Raw genomic sequence first — 19980 nt, forward strand, 5'->3', positions numbered from 1 at the left:
TTTGGATGTCAAGTAATAAAGTCATAAAAATATACTGAATGTTAGTATGCCAAGAACGTATGGCCTAGAAGTACAACAGAGACTGAAGGCTTTTCTGCAACAGCAGACAATGAGTTTGTATTTAGAACATTTAATATGTTGCTCACTAAGGCCTATACTTGATATGGCAGTCCAGAACTACAATACTGTAATCTTTTTATATATCAAGAGTCAAAACGTACATTAATGGATGGTATTGGCAGCATCATTAGCAGTTTAGAATACTAGTGATGGATGCAATTTTCATCAGAAAAATTGGGCTAGTGAAGAGAGCAGATGTGGGAGTATAACACCTATAATTATCAGTTCTGGCGCCAATATCCTTGATTACATTTCATGCCTCATTAGATTATCTTATTGGGTTATTGCATGGGGCTGTTATGCAACGCAGTTTCTCAGTGCTTTTATCTATAGCAAGCCATTTGCCAGTACTATGTGTTATGTACTTTCTATTTTATACTTATCTATGAAAACACGAGCAGAATACTACTTTATGCAAGAATTTATCAGAGTCAGTTAAATATTACTCTTATGTGTCTGACATATTCACACAGAGGTCAGTCAAAGACAGTGGCAAATCCCAACCATTTTCCATCACTACCTAAATTCGTTAGTAAGAGTTATCTTCTCATTTCATCAAAGAGCTGATTTGAACATGATGCCAGAAATAAATAAGATGCTTTCACAATTGTGGAAATTTGTTTGAGGAATTTGAACAAGAAAATTGCTCAATGTACTGAATGTTATAAAGTCATTCATAACTGCAAACTACACTTAGAGTTCTAGAAAAACTCTTTCGTTAACGATTTGTCCACTGAGGCAGTGCAGTGCTTTAGCCACATTTTTCTCAATAATATTCATTGTCACTGTATCCTTTATCTGTATACTGATACCTTGATTCAAAGTTTAAAATTTTAAACTGTGTTACAGTGCAACAGTTTGTGTTTTGTGAACTGAAAGATAATACAGTAATAACTGAAACCCATTTTAAATTTACAGATTGTTTATCTGATGGCTTATGTCTTTTGTTTGTCTCTTTTTCCACATTTAATTAACTTAACAACTGATCACTGCACTAATCTTTTATAACTATGAAGACATTCGTCATTGAATATCATGGTTGTCACATTTCTAGTAAACTGAAATGTAATACAAAATTATTGCTTTCCATGTACTGAATGTAAAACCTATTCTTTTTTGTAGTTTTTAATAGACATCAAATCATTATACAGACTACTTATGCTTACATTGATTCAGACAAGTTACTATGAAAATATGTAAAAACTCTATGTGAGAGTGGAATAATTATGTTTTCAAGTATACTTGACAGTCTTAGTTAGAATTCTATATAATTGAGCTTTAAATTAGCTATGAATACAAATAAATTCACTAACACAAGGCAGATTTTGCTGTTCTTATGTAAGAAATCATCGTTTTGCAGTTTAGTTTCTAAATGTTTGTTTAGTAAGTGTTCAAATTAATATTTGAAAGATAACAGGCATTTGTACTGTCATATCTGCTCACCATGTGTGAAAAACAAAGTTGATATTGGTCAACAAATGCAAGAAATGTCACTGTTATGTCTGAAAAAATTTCTACTCATTTATGATCAAGAGTCATTCTACAACAAAGATGAAATTTTGTATTTACTGATGCTATGGTGTGAATGGTGTGAAAGTAACTTTTGTTATTCACATTCTGGCCTTGGAACAGCTTCTTATGAAATTATCTTTCTGCTTAGCCAGATTCATTTAAGCTGTCGCCATGTTAAAACGCTGAGTCACATCTAAACCCAGGTAATCATTTTATAAAATATTTATTACTTTCAGATTAATTGCTACTTTATTTTGTACAGCAATAATGCAGATGAATTATCAATTTTAATTCTGTGCCCTATCATGTGCAGCATTTTAGCTCAAGTTAGTTTAAATGGTATGGATGAATTATAATGTTCCTGATATTGGCCTCAACATTACTATGCCTATACTCAGGGTAAAAAATTCAGTGTTTGTTCCTCATTCTTTTACTTGATGGATTTTTAGTCCACATAAAGACAATCAACTAAAACAAAGTCAGTATTCTTCATTTAAGTAGTAGGGTAGCATTTCTAACTAGCCATTGCCATTTTCTGGAAATTATTTTTAATACTATTGGACTTTGAGAAAAATTTAGTATTTCTTTATATGCATTGTCTGCCAAAATATCTTTATTACATTATTTCTTCTTTATAGACTTTCGTTGCAAGTATGATTATAGTGTAATTATGTGTTACTATGCAGTTTTTATTAGCAGGTTAATTTCTATCTGTCTTAATCCTTATTTCTGACTAACTGCTGTTAGTCCAGTTGATGTACTCATAACAAATTTTAATATTCTGTTTACACTCTCTTAGAAAATCAAAATGACTTATTTGTTGCCAACTATTTAATGCCAACATGTAAAATAAAGTCTAAGTACATAACTGATCTCATGCATATCTTGCATCTGTAATTTTCATATATAATCACTGATGTGACCTATTCCTCACTGTTCCTTAATATGTAACTGAATTCAGAGTGCATGTCAACATGTGAAGCTGTTCTCAGTTTCTCTTGCAGAGTTTTTATGGATTATTGTTGCTGTTGATATCATCATTACTATTGTATTATAAGCATGGCAACTTTTTGTGCTGAATAGCAGGAAAACTAGGAAAAGATATTTATAGAATAATTGCATGATTGCTGTGTCATAATCACATGCATGTATGAAATATGTTGTGAAAAATTTGATGTCATATTATCCTGAGAGACAGACTCCCTCTTATTTCTATATATCCATATATTGTTGTTGTATTTAGATGTATTGTCTTTTGTGAACATCAATTGTATTCTCTGTGAAATGGTATGGTATTTAACATTTCACTTTAATAATAGGAAGATACTTGGTGTCAATAGTACTAAAGATGCTACCTTGAATGTACACAATGTCTCTGTGATATACTTTACTGTGAATATTGATGTAAAATGTGTGAGAAAATCAATCGTCTTATTTTGTATTTTCTATTGCTTATTCTGACACAAACATATAATGATTATATAATATATTATTTGCATGTGAATGTTAAGTGTATACATTATTTGGTGTTATTAAAATATCTGGAATAACATAATTTCTCAGAGTTCTTCAAATGTCAGCAATATATATGCAACTTCCTTCTTCAACTGAAATTTTGTAATCGCTAAGCCTTTAGCAACTAGGTGTTCATCTCAGTTGATTTATAGTCATCTTACTATCAGTCTGTCACAAAAAGAAGCAATATTTGTTAAATATATAGCAGCCTGTTAAGTCTTTTCAAAACTAGCAATACCGTATAAAGAATTTAAATATCAACAAAGGAATAAACCAGTGACCTACTTCAGGGGAGAAGACAGTAGACCTACGATTTAGTTCCAGTTTTCAGAAATAGTTAGATAAAAGTTTTTGTGGGCTCAAAACACCATTTCCACAAAGCTTTCAACTGAATACTCATTTAATGTTCTCATTTTTTTTTTCTTATTTCCAAATGGTTGCAGAGTGAAGCATAATGCATCAATCTCTGAAAGAGAAATTTATGATATAAGAAGTCATGTGTATCTTACACGTGGTATTGTTTGTAGTCAAAGTGGTTTTCCGATTCCCAGAAACATGTAAAAACATTTTGCTGAAGACCAGTTCTATGATAGGCTTTGAGAACTAAACTACAAAGGAAAGTTCTGAGCGTATTGTACCTTTTGGTGCATATGCACTGATGAACCAAAACATTATGACTACTGCCGCCACGAGGCTGAATGTGTTCTGGTGGTGTTGCGGGCACGTGACGTTGTAAGGAAAGAACGTAAACGGAAGAGAGACGAACGGTCAGTCATTATAGCGAAGAAACAGGCTACAGATGCGGAAATCCACTGACATAAGCGGTTTTGAGAAAGAGCACATTGTTGTGCCGCTGCAGCTAGAAACGAGAATCTTTGAAACGGTAAAACTGGTTACCTGGTGGCGTACTACTGTCGTAAGAACCTACGGAAAGTGGCTGAAGAATGGTGAAATAACGAGTAGGCAGTATGGTATTGGACAATTACGTTTCATCGCAAAATGCAGAGGGCGGAGGACCTCCTCCCCCCCCCCCCACCTACCCACCCCTCCAGTGTACCTTAGGATAGGCAGTGATCTGTGGCAGATCTGATAACAGAGTACAATGTTGGTGCAGGCACAAATGTTTCGGAGCACACCGTTCAACACACACTGTTGAACATTGAGCTCCACATCACACAACCCCTATAAGTTCCTGTGTTGACCCAACGACATCGTCAATTATGATTGCAGTGGGCACAGCATCACTGAGTTTTCACAATGGATCCATAGAAACGTATCACCTGTCGAATGAATCGCGTTTGTTGTTTCAGCAGGTCAATGACTGGGTCCTTACACGCCACAGATGCAAGCCGGAGAGAGCAGAATTATGCTATGAGGTACAGCGAGTCGGGCTTCCACGCCCTCTGTGGTGGTAATCGAAGGCATCGTGACAGCAGTGAAGTACATGAACATTATTGTGGACCACCTCCATTTCTTCATGCTTGAAGTCTTCCCCTATGGCGATAACATCTTCGAGCAGGATAACTTCCCCTGTTGCACGGTCAGTATTACGCTACAGTGGTTTGAGAGACATTACAGGAAACTCACACTGATGTCTTGGCCAGCAAATGTGCCTGATCTGAACCCATTGGAACACACATCATGCACGAGCTGTGTGCCCATGAACCACCATACTGTAATTTGTGGGAATTGCTTGACCCGTGCATAGACAGCTGGTGCCATGTACTTCTGGAACCCTGTCAAGGACTTTTAATCCATACCAAGCAGAATCTCTGTTGTGCTGTGTTTGAAAAGTGGAACTACACGCTATTCACATGTTTTGGCTCATTGGTGTCCTTACTTGATGTAAAGTGCTCAAAAGAGTTCATACCACCCTCACGACTCTCATTATTGTCTTTCTTTTATTACAAACCTCTTTTCTCAGTTCTTTTTTGTCTTCAGAAAATCTACCTGTGTAATAAACTTGTATTTTCAACGCAGTTCAGCAGAGTACACTGTGTCTCCGATAATGGATGGTACAGTGTGGCTTCAGTACACTGTTCAGTCTGTCAACATGTCTCAAAGCATAATTTAACATTTACATCGTTGTGTCAGCACGGTAAACTATCCCGCGAAGTAGCCTACACCATAGCGATGTCACTCGAAAATTCAGTCGTTGTCATGAGAGACAAAATATAGAAAATCTGTCTTGTAACAGTCGCTAACGGTCAAGAACCACACATGATGACCACTATCCAGAAATTATAGCTCGCAGATACGCCTAGGAAAATGTAACAGAACTTAACACTGCCTGTTTGAAGGCAAGTGGGAGGGTTTTGTCCATCAGATTCCGCGGAACCGTTTTAACGTGGTGAATTTCGGCTCTTGGCGTTTATTACAAGTAACAGTAAAAAAAAAGAAAAAGATAACATGTAGGGGTGCGAAGAATACAGGCTGTATCTTGATTAATAGCGTCAGACTCCCTATTCTGACGAGCGCAAGGTTTTTCTGACGCCATACGATCGCCGTAGAAGAGTCTGGAAGCAGTCGCGTAGTAATGCATGTCTCAGGCATGCCGTTACATGAGTTCATTATATAAAGGAGAGTCAGTCATGTTTTGGTAATTGTTGCCTTCACTCATTTTAATAATTTTCAATATAATTGACAAATCTCAAATCTAATTAGGATTCCTCCCACTACTTAATCTTGCTGACGTAACGACCTGTTCGTAACCAATACTTTGTTACGAGATTTGCACCATACAAAATTCGTGTCCAGAACAACCTCAGATCTGAAGATTGTCCTGTCACCAGGTCGCCACGTGTAACCTCCCCCTCACTTATCGACCATAATGACAGTGAAAAATTAAACTGCGTGTACCTAATGGAAATTTGGGAAAAGCAATCGTCACCGAAGTTTATCTGTCGGTAAAGAGGGAGGAAAGGGTTATATCTAAATGAAAGGAAAAATGCAAATGAAACTGGTGGAAATTAATGTTGAAAAGGGGTAAAGTTAATAAAGAAAGTAAATGTGCGGTCGTTACGTTAACAATTAACTAGCGGTAATTAGATATTTGATATTTTGGGAAAATAACGGTCACCAGTCCTATGGACAATACTATAGTAACTGAAAAAGAAAGGTTATTGCACATACAATTAGCACTAAAAGCGTGGCAACTGAAGGTTGACGTGTGTTGTGTGAAAACTGAATGTTTGTCAGAAGCAATAAATTTCGCTACACTCAGACTTAATTTAGCAAAAGAATTAATAAAACTGGAAAATTGAAAGCTAATTTAGTGACTGAAATTAATAGTGAGCTTTGTTTCTGAAGCACTACGAAATTCAGTAAAATAAGGTTAGTCTTGGGCTACCTCAACAATCATTTCAAAAGCTACTTGAATCTACGCAATTTAGAAATAAGAGATTTAACTTTGAACTTGAATTAAATGATTCTGAACAATTAACAATAGTAAAATTTAGTACGTACCAAGCTGAGCTGCAGTAACAAGTAAGCTAAAATATGGTAACAAAACTCGCACTCTTAATTTGTGCTTGTGCAATCTAAATATTGTAGCCAGCTATGAATACTTTAACTGAACTTTGAAATTAAAGAAGTGAAATGGAATGATATTACTTTAATGCTGGCGTTTGAATTTCAACGACACTCGGGTTCATTCCGGAAAAGGAAGGGACCTTGCTTGGTAATGCAATTGGGACAATGAGCAACAAATATTCATGCTACGTTGCTGTAATTTGGTGACACAAATTGATCAGTTTGAAAAGCTGAGGTCTGCCATACAGTTCTAAAACTTTACGTGCTACCAGTCTTCCTTGTTGGTTGATTGAAGGTTTGAAGTCGTCGATCGAGGAGGTGGCGACAGTCACTCATTGTCGGCCGTCGCTGTTGCAGAAGCTGGATGTTGGCGCGCCTTCTTCTCAGCACGGTCTCCAGCCGAAACGGGCTCTTGATGTGTGCCAGCTAACGCTCCCGTCCGCGACACCATGTCAGAGGCTAACATAGCAAGTCGAGCGCAATTACATGCTGCCAAACCCTGAAAGCACGGCAACTCGCGGGAGCGTCACACAACACACCTCTCCACCGCCCTACCCCAGCCAGACTCTCTCTGCCCGCGCTCCATGCGGCAGAGTTAACACTACCAAAGATCTTAAACACTTTGGTTCTCCACACGACCTATCGATGTAATCGTTCGATAGCATAGTTTACCCTAGGCAAGACTCAGCGTAAAATACAAATAATATTTACAAAACAAACCAATTATACATCGACATAGATGCATATATATATATATATATATATATATATATATATATATATATATATATATATATAGTAAAACAATTACAATATATAAGGGCACAGAAATGTTATATATTCAGGTAACAAAATAAGGAAAAAACTTATAATACAATAGATGGAAATAGGAGGATATGCATTTCCGGCGTTACAAGTTTTAAACTTATGCCACAAATCCATACTAATCACGTTTAGAGAGGAAAACGGAGTGGACAGTACAGTCGAAGGGCTTACTCAGATCGGAGAAGGTTACCTTTGTGTGAGCATGGTCCTAAACACTAATAAAATGTCCATCACTAAGAGCGATACGGCATACATAGCTGATTTCTTTCTTGCTGTGACCAAACTGTGAGGTACTTAACACGTTGTACTGTTCTAGATACACGTATTTTTGCTGATACATGATATATTCAAAGTCTTTGGCTAGTACTAGGATTAGTGAAATTATTTGCAGGCTCAGATTTGCTAACTTTCTTCAAGATTGAAATCACATGACAAGGAGGATCAAAGCATGTTCCAACGCATAACAACACGGAACTGGATACTACCCAACAACCGATTTTTATTTCAAAGATGTGTAAAGATGTGCACTTTGAAAGAAACTGCCTTTATTTTGGTTATTTTTTTCTTTTTATTTCTTAGTAGAGTTATTTCTTTTTAGATCATAAGACTTATTGTTTCATTCCTATCTCGTCTTGAACCTGAGCCCACACACTTTCACAGATACACAGATGGTGCAAAACTTTTTTGGGCAGTTATGGATTATCTCTGTCTGATAACGCGTCATTAAGAAATATTAGCACAAAATTCAAGATTTCCAGAACCTACACTATGTGATCAAAAGTATCCGGACACCCCCAAAAATAAACATTTTTCATATTAGGTGCATTGTGCTGCCACCTACTGCCAGGTACTCCATATCAGTGACCTTAGTAGTCATTAGACATCGTGAGTAATGAATTAAAATTTTAATGTATTCAGTATAATAACTGTTTTGTTTAAAGGGAATAAGCGTCTGGCTTTATTTAAAATGTTACAAAGAATTGAGGTTATACAGCCTGCCCTACCTAATTAAATATTACATACTATCTCATCTTTTTTTTCCAAAGAAAATTTTATTCAACTGCAGAGTGTTAGGTTAGTGTTGTTTAACGTCCCGTCGACAACGAGGTCATTAGAGACGGAGCGCAAGCTCGGGTTAGGGAAGGATGGGGAAGGAAATCGGCCGTGCCCTTTCAAAGGAACCATCCCGGCATTCGCCTGAAACGATTTAGGGAAATCACGGAAAACCTAAATCAGGATGGCTGGAGACGGGATTGAACCGTCGTCCTCCCGAATGCGAGTCCAGTGTGCTAACCACTGCGCCACCTCGCTCGGTAAGCATGCAGAGTGTAGAGTGCACTCTGTGGTGGTGGGGAGGGGGGGATAATTATGCAGAATTGCGCATCGAGTACAGTGTAAGATTTCCTCTGATATGGTAATACAGGTAGGCAAACTTTTTTCAATGTTTCTGTTATATGGCTTTCCTCCAAATTAACTTTGTAAGCCAAACTATGTGTCTACACAGGTAGCACATCTTTAGGGGACACATGATCCTTAACTTTACTTGGTGCTAAGAGAAATAAATTTGTGATGAATGAAAGTACAAGTGTATCATGAGAGCTAAAGAAAGTTAAGAGAGAAGAATTCATTCTATTTAGAAGCATAATTTTCTTTCCTGAATTGTTAAAAATTTCCCAGGACAGTACGATCATATATCGATTAAGTACAGAGTATCTGAAGGAACTTGCCCCCCTTCTTGCAGTAGTGTACCGTAGGTCTCTAGAAGAGCGTAGCGTTCCAAAGGATTGGAAAAGGGTACAGGTCATCCCCGTTTTCAAGAAGGGACGTCGAACAGATGTCCAGAACTATAGACCTATATCTCTAACGTCGATCAGTTGTAGAATTTTGGAACACGTATTATGTTAGAGTACAATGACTTTTCTGGTGACTAGAAATCTACTCTGTAGGAATCAGCATGGGTTTCGAAAAAGACGATCGTGTGAAACCCAGCTCGCGCTATTCATCCACGAGACTCAGAGGGCCATAGACACGGGTTCCCAGGTAGATGCCGTGTTTCTTGACTTCCTCAAGGCGTTCGGTACAGTTCCCCACAGTCGTTTAATGAACAAAGTAAGAGCACATGGACTATCAGACCAACTGTGTGATTGGATTGAAAAGTTCCTAGATAAGAGAGCGCAGGGTGTCATTCTCAATGGAGAGTAGTCTTCCGAAGTAAGAGTGATTTCAGGGGCGCCGCAGGGGAGTGTCGTAGGACCGTTGCTATTCACAATATACATAAATGACCTTGTGGATAACATCGGAAGTTCACTGAGGATTTTTGCGGATGGTGCTGTAGTATATCGAGAGGTTGTAACAATGGAAAATTGCACTGAAATGTAGGAGGATCTGCAACGAATTGACGCATAGTGCAGGGAATGACAATTGAATCTCAATGTAGACAAGTGTAATGTGCTGTGAAGACATAGAAATAAAGATCCTTTATCATTTAGCTACAATATAGCAGGGCAGAAACTGGAAGCAGTTAATTCCATAAATTATCTGGGAGTAGGCATTAGGAGTGATTTAAAATGGGATGATCATATAAGGTTGATCGTCGGTAAAGCAGATGCCAGACTGAGTTTCATTGGAGGAATCCTAAGGAAATGCAATCCGAAAACAAAGGAAGTAGGTTACAGTACACTTGTTCGCCCACTGCTTGAATATTGCTCACCAGTGTGGGATCCGTACCAGATTGGGTTGATAGAAGAGATAGAAAAGATTCAACGGAGAGCAGCACGCTTCGTCACAGGACCATTTAATAATTGTGAAAGCCTTACAGAGATGATAGGTAAACTCCAGTGGAAGACACTGCAGGAGAGGCACTCAGTAGCACGGTACGGGCTTTTGTTGATGTTTCCAGAACATACCTTCACCGATGAGTCAAGCAGTATATTGCTCCCTCCTACATATATCTCGCGAAGTGACCATGAGGATAAAACCAGAGAGATTAGAGCCCACACAGAGGCACACCGACAATCTTGCTTTCCACGAACGATACGAGACTGGAATAGAAGGGAGAACCGATAGAGGTACTCAAAGTACCCTCCGCCACACACCGTCAGATGGCTTGCGGAATATGGATGTAGATGTAGATGTAGAGAGAGCAGAATGGGGCGCTCCGCGGAACTCACGGACTTCAACCGTGAACAGGTGATTGGGTGTCACTTGTGTCATACGTCTGTACGCGAGGTTTCCACACTCCTAAACATCCCTAGGTTCACTGTTTCCAATCTGATAATGAAGTTGAAACGTGAAGGGACACGTACAGCTCAAAAGCGAAGAAGCCGACCTCGTCTGTTGACTGACAGAGACCGCCGACAGTTGAAGAGGGTCGAAATGTGTAACAAAAATGGTTCAAATGGCTCTGAGCACTATGGGACTCAACTGCTGTGGTCATTAGTCCCCTAGAACTTAGAACTACTTAAACCTAACTAATCTAAGGACATCACACACACCCATGCCCGAGGCAGGATTCGAACCTGCGACCGTAGCAGTCGCACGGTTCCGGACTGCGCGCCTAGAATCGCGAGACCACCGCGCCGGCAATGTGTAACAGGAAGATATCTATTCAGATCATCACAAAGGAATTCCAAACTGCATCAAGAACCACTGCAAGTACTGTGAAAGGCGGGAGGTGAGAAAACTTGGATTTCATGGTTGAGCGGCTGCTAATAAGCCACAAATCACGTTGGTAAATGCCAAACGACGCCTCTCTTGCTGTAAGGAGCGTAAACATTGGCCGATAGAACAGTGGAAAAACCTTGCGTGGAGTGACGAATCACGGTACACAATGTGGCGATTCGATGTTAGGTTGTAGGTATGGCGAATGCCCGGTGAACGTCATCTGCCAGCGTGTGTAGTGCCAACAGTAAAATTCGGAGGCGGTGGTCTTATGGTGTGATCATGTTTTTCATGGAGTGGGATTGCACTCCTTGTTGTTTTGCGTGGCACTATCACAGCACAGGCCTATATTGATGTTTTAAGCACCTTCCTGCTTCGCACTGTTGAAGAGCAATTCGGGGATGGCGATTGCGTCTTTCAATACGATCGAGCACCTGTTCATAATGCATAGCTTGTGTCGGAGTAGTTACACGACGATTACATCACTGTTATGGACTGGCCTGCACAGAGTCCTGACCTAAATCCTATAGAACACCTTTGGGATGTTTTGGAACTCCGACTTCGTGCCAGGCGTCACTGGTCGACATCGATACCTCCCCTCAGTGCAGCAATCCGTGAAGAATAGGCTTCCATTCCCCAAGAAATCTTCCAGCACCTGACTGAACGTATGCATGCGAGAGTGGAAGCTGACATCAAGGCTAAGGGTGGGCCAACACCATATTGAATTCCAGCATTACCGAAGGAGGGCGCCACGAACTTGTAAGTCATTTTCAGCCAGGTGTCCGGATACTTTTGATCACATAGTATGCCTCTGCTTACTGAAACACAATAGCACTATATTTCTGTCAGTCCTAACAACATAATTATTTGATATATACGACTAAAGTATAGTTTAAACTGTAGTAATCACTTTGAAAGCATTTTTGCAAGAGGGGCTCGTTATGTTCCAGCGGCAGTGTCACATTTTTTTGTACCATTCATAGTTTGACAACAGGCAAGATAGATTGTATACTTTGATGCTGTAATTTATACAACGTTTCCTGCAAATTTCATAGCGAAAACAACGAAGTCAGTAAACCTATTCAGAAATTGGGCACTAAGTAACATCTACTCACCTTGAAGGTGTAGAATGACTCGACACTATATTACTTAGAAGTTAGCCGATTTTGATGGAATTCCACAATATCCCGATTTTAAGTAAGGGCGTTCTGTCCTTTGAAGAGCTAGTGAATACAGGCGTTCAAAGCCTGAAAGAAGAATGAGAATGAGAGGGTATAATGCAAGTGCAAAGTATGGTATGGAGGGTAAGTGGTGAACTAAAAAAAAAATCAAGTTTGCACTGATGTTTAGTTACACATCGTTGCCTGAGTACACATGGAGAGGATTCTTTCGCCTTAGAATGAAGTTTTACGTTTTCAGTACAGCAGTCTAATAAGGCGACTCAAACATCAGTGGTATGGAAACGTTACCATTCATGCAAGAGTTAGCCGAATAGCACTAACTGAGGCAAAATCGTACAAGACGTACGGACATTGTCTCTTTGTCAAACGTGTGTACAAACCGATGTGCTATTTTTCCCACTTATAGTCTAGATTATCCAATATTTAGTGAAGAGAAAAAAGAACTTGTCAATACAGGCCACAAAGCGAATACTACAGCCATAAATTAGAGAACTTTACCATGGTCCCATTATTTATTTCCTCATAAGCTCTGCGTCCAAAAATACGGTTATGAAATTTGATTCTTCAATACAGGTTGGTTCTTCTGAATGTAGCACGAAAGCCTGTGTCTGCAAATATGCGTTGAATTACGAATTTTCAGTAGACTGTCGCCCTCTCCATACTATCAGAAAACACGGCAGATTTTAACATGTTGGGCCGTCAGTCTTGCAAATGCAGACAGAGAAATCAAGCAACTGACAGAAATGACAGTATTTCCAACAGTAAAGGGACTTTATTTACGCCAGAAAACGTGTATCACATAAACTAATGAGCATACATCGTCAGAGAATTTCAACAAGAATGCATCGTGACAAAACACTCTCCCTATCCTAGTCCACTCATTAGCGTTGATTAGCTGCATTGAACGATAAATCGTGGGATCCTGTGAAGTTTGCATAATCACTGTTCGTGTCTCCCCATTTCTTTTCTCACGAAGCTCTTCTATCCGCACCGACCTCCACATATACAGGGTGATTCCGAGATTAAGTTACAAAGTTTCAGGGATGATGCAGACAGTTGAATGTATCAAGAGTGATAAGGGGCAGTGGTCCGGAAACAACCGAGTCGAAAGTTATAAGCGGAAATTGTTCTGATACCGCTGACAGTGGAATACACGTACCGAAACTATTTTTGCTTAGACTTTAGTGTAGCAAACTATCAAAAGTGGTACTATGAACCAAAAGAACATAAAAAATGTCTAGTACATTAGCTCTAAAATGCATACCTTAAGAGCTATGAGCACTTGCTCGTCTTCGATATTGTGCAACACATCTCTTCTATAGCAAACTCTTTGGTTTCCATATTTTTGGAAGAGATATTACGGATCAAAACAAGAAAAAATCTCGAGTGATAATGGCCTCTAAAATGCATAACTTAAGAGTTATGGGCATTTATTCAATAGAAGAGATGGGTGTCGCAGTAGCGACGATGAACTAGTGCTTAAGGTACGCATTTTAGAGCCCATGTCTGCCAGACATTTTTCCTTGTTTTGGTCCATAACACCACCTCTGAAAGTTGCCTATCCTACAATCTTAGCAACAAGAACACTGATATTGTCTGTCAGAAGTATAAGATCGATTTTCACATATAAATTTCGACATCTCAAATTGATACATTTTCCCTTCTCCATCATCCCTGAAAGTTTGTACCATAATCACGGAAGCACCCTGCATCACGAGCACGCAACATCGTACAGAAGTAGGAAAACAACAATTCGTAATCTCCTCTGGTTCTTAAGCTTCCAGGAAGTTTTCGAACAAAATTATGTACTCTTTATTCCATTAGCTCCAGAGGCCTTTTGGTGGCTTTCTACTCTTCTCGGAATTTCTTGAAGTAGTCCCTCGTAACTTATGGCTTTGGATACATCTGCTACGTTGTCAGTTGATCACGTACAAGTAAATACGCAAGTGTCAGTGGCTCAGGCTTGTCTTCCCATTGTGTAATTCCTCTGAAATTGTGTGTGACTTCTAGGTTGACCGAGCTTGTGCTGCGGTCTCTTCATCCAGCTGCTGTCATCTTGAAGTCCCCACAAGCAGTGCTCGATGTATCCTCTGATTCGCTCCCCATCACCCATGCCATCAAACGGTGAATGTAGCTGTGAATTTCCACGTGGTAGCTTGCTGAGCGTTATACTGAAGTGAGTTGCTTGAAATGGACGTCAGCTAGAACTCCATCAGTTCTGCGTGCGGGGAGTAAAACGTACTGGCCTCGTAAACGTAAACTGTGCTGGGCACTCTGTCTTTCTACAGACCTCTGCAGGGCTTGAAGGAATCTGAATAGAATTCCAGATATAGCACCTACATTTTTGTCCATGTAAACAGTTAATTTCTTTCCACGCTCCATACGTGACTGGAGTGGGTAGAAGGCCTAAAAGTTGGCATAATAAGACGTACCCTCTGTCATGCTCTTCACAAAGGTTTTCAGAGTACAGATGTACTGGGTGGTTATAATTAAAGTGCTGCTACTCACGAAAGTTCAGTGTGAGCTGTAATTATCGTATAGAAGCAAAACTTGATAGATATGCTAATACGTTAATGCAGACCCGATTTACGCTGGAAAAATATTATTTTAAGTTATGGCCACCAAGTGTAAATCTGGCGCTGTACACTGTTTGTACGACGGTATGACATTCTTTTCATTTTAAAAGCCATAACACCAGTGAACAATATGTCTATCGAGAAGAGATACCATGTGCTGTTAGTGTAACTGTTTTATGTGAACGGCAGCATTTACAGTGTTGCAGGAAGATCTGAGGAGAGGTCTGATGTCATTAAATAGTACAAAGATGATGATAATGAAATTCGAAAACACGGGCGACCTTGGTGTGGCACATGGAAGGGGAAGGCTTCCTATCCCAGTGGAAGTTACCGCCGTGGTTGCTGTTGCTTTAACACGCCGCGCGGGGTAGCCATGCGATCTGAAGGCGTCTTGCCACGGTTCGCGCGGCTCCCCCCGTCGGAGGTTCGAGTCCTCCCTCGGGCATGGGTGTGTGTGTTGTCCTTAGCGTTACTTAGTTTAAGTTAGATCACTTATTGCGTAAGCCTAGGAACCGATGACCTCAGCAGTCTGGTCCCATAGTCCTTACCACAAATTTCCAGTTTTTGCTTTAACCATGCAGCATGTGCCCCAGGTAGTGCTAGTGATCGTGCGGTGTCGCGAGAATTTTCCGTCTCATTGTCAACAGAAAAGAAATTTTTGCGGTCTATTTTACACTGGTACCCTTACAAGATCCAGACGGTGCAGCAACTGAGACTTCACGATCCGCAGCAACGTTCTGAATATGCACTTCGGTTTTTGGCATGAATCTAAGTTGATGACGTGTGGCCTGGCAATATTCTATGGAGTAACGTGGCACATTTTACCCTATAGAAGGCAGTGAATACACAGAACTTCCGAATTTGGGGCACTGTTAAACGGCATGTTGTACACGAAGAGCCACTGCACTCGCTGTACATGACTGTGTGGATTCACAGGCGCCTTCACTATCGGTCCTTTGATTTTTCGGTAGAATACACCCAGAGAGCCTGTCAGGTGTGCAAGTTATCGATGCCTCCTTGTACAGCATGTGATTCCAGCTCTGGAAGTCCGCAACGGTAAGGAAACCACTGTCTTCATGTAAGACGGGGCAACACCTCATGTCGCTCGCCGAGTGGAAGATCTGCTCAATGCAACCTTCTACGAACATGTTATCTCCAGAGGTTTTTCAGATGCATGGTCTGCAAGATCACCTATTCTGAATCCATGTGACTCTTAGCTCTGCCCGCATCTCGTGGTCGTGCGGTAGCGTTCTCGCTTCCCACGCCCGGGTTCCCGGGTTCGATTCCCGGCGGGGTCAGGGATTTTCTCTGCCTCGTGATGGCTGGGTGTTGTGTGATGTCCTTAGGTTAGTTAGGTTTAAGTAGTTCTAAGTTCTAGGGGACTGATGACCACAGATGTTAAGTCCCATAGTGCTCAGAGCCATTTCTTAGCTCTGAGGATATCTAGAAGAACACGTTTACCAGAAGCACGTTCGATCTCTGACTGATCTAAACATTGCTCAGATTCCACCGGAACTGCTGCCAGCAACTGTTTATCACGTCGTATTTCGGATGCAGCATCTCATCGATGACTACGCTGCTCATATTGAGCAAACTGTATAAGCGGCGGTTACTGATAAAATCAACATTATTCTTTTCCCACTTGTTTGCCTTTTTCTGCCCACGTCCCATTCCTAATCCATTTCATATGGAAACCTTTCTATACGTCTTTCTTGCTTTCAGAGCGCCAGTTTTGCATCTGGTGGCCAAAATTGGAACTATTTTTCCGGAGTATATCGGTTCTGCATTAACGCATTAGAATATCTAACAAGTTTTACTGGCGTACGGTGGTTACAAGCTCACGCAGGACCTCTGTGAGTAGCTGCACTTTAATTATTAGCGCCCGTTATATAAATATGCAGTTTCTTCGCATACTATCCGTCTTAGACGAGAAAAATTTTTGCCAGTGACTCCGAACAGTATCAATTGAGAGAATCGTTCAGCTGGTACAAGAGACTCTTTGTCACGACCAAAACAAGCCTTCATAATGTTACAAAACTGACCGCGCTTTAGGACATATTTGACTGTCTAGCAAACCCCTGGAATCTAGAATTCCATCCTCAATTCAGAAAAATTCAGTGGTATTATAAGAAGTTGAAGGCGAATATGAGTCTATTGGAAGTGTAAACGAGTGAAGTGATGCTGACCATCAAGCGAATAGGTTGTAGGGGTAACTCAATGAGCAGTTGACATACATCGAGACGAAGAAGTATGTCATGGACTCTTATAGCAAAGGTGAATCATAACGGAGTGAAGGGGTGAATGCAGACCAAACTCCCAACTCCCAATGTTGTTGTTGGACAACCTAAATTAGAAAAAAAAGAACCTCTCTTTGTGATTGTCCAGAGCTGTCATTTCTCCGGAGGTTCTCCTTTCAGCAGAGAGCGTTTGAAGCGAGGTACCTACCCCATCATTCGCAGTAGTCTGTCGTAGATTCTGTAACGTGTAAGGGATCGGTGTTTCTAGCCTGAAGACTTACTGGGTCAGCGCCTTCTATCCAGGCAAAGAAAAGACTGTTGTCGGTACAAATCGTGGCCGTTGGCTTCGGTAATACGTTGAATAATATAGGTCCGTGAACTCTTTGGTGGTATGTTGAAGTCTGGCTGCAGCAGTGCCTGTTGAGAGAAGATCTATCCTCCGAAGGGCAGTGTTCCCATTATGACAGATTGTATTTCCCTGACACGATTCGATTCAAAGGTCATCCCTAGATTGGAGTCATGTCAAGTTCATACTGCGGCTACGGCTCTATCAGTTAACTTTAGGGATAGTCCTCTTTGAACGCATGAAAAATAGGTGATGTTCGTGATTTTTCTATTAAAATAAAAAGTAATGCTAAATCTGATGATACAGTTTTATTCCTTCTTCTTTAATCTTTAAGAAATCATTTCCGTGTTCACACTGGACGCAGGTGGAAAGATCCATTGCAGCTGGAACACTGGTCTTCGGCGAAGCTCTCCTGTTGGATCTGTAACAAAATAATTTAGTATATGTCATTTTCAGTACATTTTCTATCAGCATACATAGAATAATAGAAAAATATTAACTTCTAATGAAATGGTGAGCTGTTGAAACAAATGTCGTTTTCTTCGCCTACAAAATCAAGACAAAGCGTGCATCGAAAAGAGACTTTTTAAGATATCGCAAAGTGGTTGTGTACGGTGATTGAAATTCAATTTCGAATGTCGGCATCAAATTCTGATCAAAGTCTTATGTACCGTTCTCAAGTTACGTTTACTACCAATTTGAAAAATACGGTTTCCAGAAAAACCAATCTAAATTTTTTTGTAGTTAAGCTAAACATATCTCCAGTCAGCGGTCCCTGGACCATACAGCAATATTACCAGATGAAAAACCAAGTCTTCCTCCATCTTCTTCGTGGCCACGGTGGTCCTGCGGGCCTCTTTGGCAGCTTCTGTCATCCGATGTTCTGCTTGGTCGATACGCTTTTCGTCCAGTTTTGTGCAGAAGTTGTAACAGGCTGGTCCGATCTCAAATTCGAGGGCGTTCATAATTTCCATAACCCCTGTTAAACTGTCGTTGAAATTACGTCCTGCCACACTGGCCGTGATGTTGACAATTTTTTCCCGCTGTGAATGGTTTTCGGAGACACTTTTTCACAGTTCGCCTTGTAACTCGATTACAGAGTTTCTGGCGATTCTGTGATGGACAGTACAATAAAGTAAGTATCCCAGAGAACATTTTAAGCCACAAAAAAACTATTTTCTGAAATTTCCGAAGAGCACTACGCTATTAAGTTTCCGCTTGTGACACAAAATGCTTGTATCGTGAGGTGCAAGTGGGTGTGAGGCCAGTGAGTGTAAACTTTTCAGATGCAATCATCGCAGACATTGTAGAAATAATCCGGCTCCCCATTCAACTGAACTCTACGACAGCTTTATATGGTGGAAATCGTTTCGCAGGCGTTGAAACGTAGGTCTCAATATTCTGTAGTTTCTAACTCCAGCTTGTGACAAAGCGGCTTTAGCCTCCACCATCGTACTTTGTATTTTATACTCCTATATACAACAGCTAGGATCTACACTAGATTTTTTCGTTTCTTGCTGTTATTCTTCCAGATTATGTAATTCACTGTTCTAAACGTTTTGTATTAATTAGTTTTGCTGGAAATGAAGTACTTCAGAAGTTACTCTATTTCAAAATTTTCGCTCTAGAAGACATCCATAAAAATCTAACGAGCTAATAAATAGATTCAGAAAAGTAGGTTATCTCTAAACTGTAAACCAATGTTTGCTCATTTCAAGGACGTGTTAATTCCAGCTCAAACCTAATTAATTCAGGAGATATAATTAATTAAATATTTCAACCAGCCCAAACTTTCAGCTCATATTATGACCAAACTACTATAAATTTTTAGAACATGTTAACATACTATTGAGGGGCTAAATTTTCTGAACCTAACGACACCAATAACAAATATGTAACTGCCATAATTAAGAATTGCGTTATTCTTAATATCCAAATTTTAATAATCAATATAGATGGCATACCTAAAAGTCAGAAATTCCGGTAGTGTATGCATAACTTGGTTCTTTATATTTTAATAGCTACTGTTCATGTAGGTAATTTGATAAACAAAGTCAGAGAGTAATTATTCCATGTATCTCAAAAAAAAAAAATAATTTGCCCTAAGGAAATTTCTAATAATAATCAAATAACCAAAATCATACAATATTCTAGCGTCTGTCTATATAAGGACGAAACGCACGCAATTCCGTCATTACGCTTCTAGTTCTTCTTGGAGTTGAGTCTCGGTCAGTAACTTGCTACGGGATTTCAGTATTCTCTACACTGCTCTAGTGTTGTTTTTTGAACGAGCCTCGGGATTATTCCAGGATATCAGTGACTATTAGAATCAGTGATACACTTAATAAGTAACATTTGTAAACATGGCGCTGCACCTTAACGAACCATTATCATTATTCCGTGCGCCTTGTAGACATTTTGTTGATCTGCTATAGGAAAAATTACTTTATGTGCCAACTAATTCATGACTCTCATCC

Source organism: Schistocerca nitens, chromosome 3, assembly GCF_023898315.1.
Source record: "Schistocerca nitens isolate TAMUIC-IGC-003100 chromosome 3, iqSchNite1.1, whole genome shotgun sequence".
Classification (NCBI taxonomy): domain Eukaryota; kingdom Metazoa; phylum Arthropoda; class Insecta; order Orthoptera; family Acrididae; genus Schistocerca; species Schistocerca nitens.